The sequence below is a fragment of the Mus caroli genome, chromosome 4 (genome assembly GCF_900094665.2).
Source record: "Mus caroli chromosome 4, CAROLI_EIJ_v1.1, whole genome shotgun sequence".
Lineage (NCBI taxonomy): Eukaryota > Metazoa > Chordata > Mammalia > Rodentia > Muridae > Mus > Mus caroli.
Window position 1 is genome coordinate 6,720,161 of NC_034573.1, and position 4,162 is coordinate 6,724,322.

The 4,162-nt window shown below is 37.8% G+C and overlaps 1 long non-coding RNA gene across 1 annotated transcript in view; it reads right to left on the reverse strand.

Moving 5' to 3' along the window:
• Positions 1-320: 320 nt before the first annotated feature.
• LOC110293678 overlaps positions 321-4,162 on the reverse strand; it is a 120,639-nt gene continuing 116,797 nt past the window's right edge. Inside the window, exons 2-3 of the long non-coding RNA XR_002377835.1 lie at positions 2,269-2,473; positions 321-635 (exon numbers count right to left, since the gene is read on the reverse strand). This is a non-coding gene — a long non-coding RNA (uncharacterized LOC110293678). The remainder of the gene's footprint in view (positions 636-2,268; positions 2,474-4,162) is intronic.

Genomic DNA, 4,162 nt, shown 5'->3' on the forward strand with positions numbered 1-4,162 from the left:
TCCCCTCCCCAGAGAGATCTATGTGTCTCTCTTGAGCCCCTTCTCTTTACCTAACCTCTCTGGGTCTATGGACTGTAACTTTATTATTCTTTATGTAAATACATACCATATTTGTCTTTCTAGGTCTGAGTTACACAACTCAGGGTAATTTTTTCTAGTTCTATCCATTTGCCTGCAAATTTCATTATGTCATATTTTTAACAGCTGAGTAATACATACACCACTCTGTAAATGAACCACATTTTATTATCTGTTCTTCAGTTGAGGGACATCTAGGTTGTTTCCAGCTTCTGGCTATTATAAATAAGGCTGCTGTGAACATAGTTGAGCAAGTGTCCTTTTGGTAAGATGGACATCCAACTTGCTTAAAATGCAGACCTGATATTTATTTCCAAGCTTCAAAGTTCCAAACTTATTTTTGATGGGAGGAGGAGGAGGAAATTCTTCAAGATTCTTCTGAATCTGTACCACAAGTCCATTCAATTCTTTACTCCACTCTCCTGTCTCTGTGAAATAGCTCCACTGAGGTCCATAATTATCATTGTTGTGTATTAGTGCATTCCATACAAACCAGATAGAAAGAAACTGCAGATTTTGAATACTGAGAGACAAAGTCAAGGATACCAGGTAGATATCTGTAACAATATAGAAAACAACTTTCTGAAAACGTTTTACTAACAAAATTCAAATGACAATGAAATACAGCTCTTTTTTCTTTTTCTTTTTTCTTTTTTGTATTTATTCACTTTACATCCTACTCAGTGGCCCCTCTTCCAGGTGATCCCCTAGCACAATTCTTCCCCCACCCCTCCTCCTGTTCTCCACTGAGGGGGTGCCACCCCAGTATCTCCCCACCTTGGCACATCAGGTCTCTGCGAGTCTAGGCACATCCTTTCCCACTGAGGACAGGCAAGGCAGCCCAACTAGTAAAACATATCTCACAGACAGGCAACAGCTTTGGGATAGCCCCACTCCAGCTGTTTGTTTCCACCTTCATGAAGACTGAGCTGTACATCTGCTACATATGGGCAGGAGGCCTAGGTCCAGCCCATGTATGCTCTTTGGTTGGTGGTTCAATCTGAGAGAGCCCCCAAGGGTCCAGGTTAGTTGACTCTGTACATCTCTTCCTAATCCAAACAGTACCAAGAAAATAATTCCAGGAAGAGAGAGGTTGCATTCAGAGTAATTGGAGTCAATGCTAGTTCCTTCTGGCATTACAACAGACAAATGACTTGACCTTGCTCAAAGTTTCCTCTTGCACTATACCATCCATGCTCATGAAGACATCATGGCTTTGGAGAGATAAAACATGCTACCTACCATCATGACATCACATGTGAGCCCATACCCACAGACTGCCAATGATGAACAAAATATTCACATGAATCAGCTTCTAGCATTCCTACCCCACCTCTACTTTTTCCTGTATGTTTTCTTTGTTTTATTAATCAAGTGCTTCTCTAACTTTGATTGGATGAAGTAAAAACAACTAGGCTAGAAAGATGACTCAGCGGATAAAAGCACTTGCCACTGAGATGACAGCCCAATTTCAATCCCCAGAGCCTACATAGTGGAGGAAGAGAATTGTTTTCTGCAAGTTATTCTCTGACCTCCACATGAGTACTGGTGTGTGTGTGTGTGTGTGTGTGTGTGTGTGTGTGTGTTCGAACTCACACACATGCAACACACATTAAATAAATAAATGAAAAATTAAAAGCACCTACATATGTTGGGGCTATTTTAAGTCCATATTTATAAATGGGAACAAATACTTTCTAAAAGTCAAAACATGAAGCCAGATAGAAAAGAAAACCGAGTCATGTCAAAAGGAAAACCCACAAAAATAATTTAGGCCTTGACCATTCAAGGGAACTGGGATGTGTCTAGCTCCCCAAATTTGGCATGATTTTCTTACATTGCCTTCCCAACTCCCTAGACTCCAGTATAGCAGTCAGAAGAGGATGGGAACATGAGTTCACCAAATCAAGAAACCTTCCTGTGACTCAGTTTTTAAGTCAGTAACATGAGAGAATTTTCACAGAGAAAAGAAACAACACCATAATGCCCAACTAAAGAGACTAATTACAAATCAGGAAAAAAATGTAATTTTTTTAAAATGAAAGTCTAAATGTGGAAAAGAAAAACACAAGAGTACTGTTTCTTTAGACAAACAAAGGCACAATTTACAGAAGGAAAAGACAAATGACTCAACTTTTTTGTAATAAGGGAAATGCAAATTAAAGCTACAGTGAAATATCATTTTCTCACCTATCTTGTTGGCAAAAGTCCAAAGCTCTGACATCATGCTCAGCAGGCCAGACGGCGGGGAATAAACATGCTCACATTTTGACAATGAGAATGCAAGATGCTTCAACCCCTGTGAAGGGGAATTTGGCAGTTTCAAGCAAAACGTCATACGTATTTACCCTTTGACCCAGCCATCACACTTCTAGGAATCTCTTCCACAGAAACACTGGCAAAGAAACAAAAAGGCATATGGGCCAGGCTGTTCATTTCAGCACTATCTGAAAGAGTGAAATGCTGGAAATAACCCAGAAGCCTATCAACAGAGACCTGGTGGAATTAATTATAGTGTGTCCACCCAAAGGGGCACTATGCAGCTGGAAAAAGAAATGTGGGACCCTTCTTTATTCTACACAGATCCCCAAACTTCTTAATGCCCTTAGCATCCAATTAATTTACTGGTGGTGTCCTGAGGCCAAATGAAATATCTAACTGTTCTACTGATTAAAGGAAATTTTATCTGTTGATATATGGATTTCTTAGGTTGTAGAGTAGATTGAAGAGGATGGAATAGGAATCTTATCTTTTTTAAATATTACAATTGAAAATATTTATGTACTTTTTTAAAAAACCAAAATAAAGGAATTTTTTTTAAAGTCAGAAGCAAGTAAAAGAACGTAATGTTCCTGACTCAGCTTTAACCATAGAAAGGAACTGTGATGGGTTACTTTACAGTAGAATTCTTGACTATATATTCCCAATAGGATATGCCCCAACTATTAAAAGTATTACCAATATCAACAACTGTGTTAGGTAATAATGATGTAAGAATTGCTGTTGGTTTTATTATTTGAGTACTGTCACCATGAGATAAAGCCATTGAGCAAGAATGTGGTTATACTTAAGAATCATAATTTCCAGCATGGAAATATATACAGATGTAAAAATAGCAAAGTGAAATGAGAATCCAGAATTTGAATTAGGAGTACCAACATGACTCATAATGCATTTCACCCTGATAAAAACAAACAAAAACAAAAAAACCCCAGAACCTTCCTGACAGCTTTGTCTGCTAGCAAGACTAAGAAACTCCAGAAATAGATCTTTGTTACATATAGTTTTTTCTAAAAGTGTTTACAAATACTTGTAAAAATGGTAACTTCAAGTCTAGGGTAGGAATTAGAAAAAAAAAATGAGCCTGGGATATCTCACCAAGTAAAAGACCAATGGTCACAACCAGATACCCTAGGCTGAGTGAGTTGGAGAGCTGTGAGATCCTTCAGTCTTCTCTAAGGAGGCAAGAGTGTAGAGGAAGGGGTGTGGGCACATCAGCAGACAGCATGCTTTTGTTGATTCATTCCTAGTCTTCAGCAGTGCAGGTGTGCTTGCTCTTCTGCATACTCCTACCAGCCAATATACTAGTTCTAAGAATACACGAACATACACTTTCCTTTTAGTATTTTTTCCTTTGAAGATTTTACTTTGGATATTTTTAACATCATCTAATCTTCTAACTCTATATGTGTGTGTGTGTGTGTCACTAAATATATATATATATATATATACATATACATATATATACATATATGAAGGACTGTTAGGATCACATCAAATGGACTAAAAAATGTGAGAAAGTTTGTACTAGCCTAAGTTATGGCAATTTGAACAATAATAAAAAGAGTGAATTAAAATATCTTAGGTATGTTTAAATTCATGAAACCTTAATGATACTTTTAAAAAGTAAGTGCAGTTATTAAAGTCCTTCTTGATGTCCTCTACCATCAATACCTCTCCTGGGCATATATCCAGAAGATGTCCCAATCGGTAAGAAGGACACATGCTCCACTATGTTCATAGCAGCCTTATTTATAATAGCCAGAAGCTGGAAAGAACCCAGATGCCCCTCAACAGAGGAATG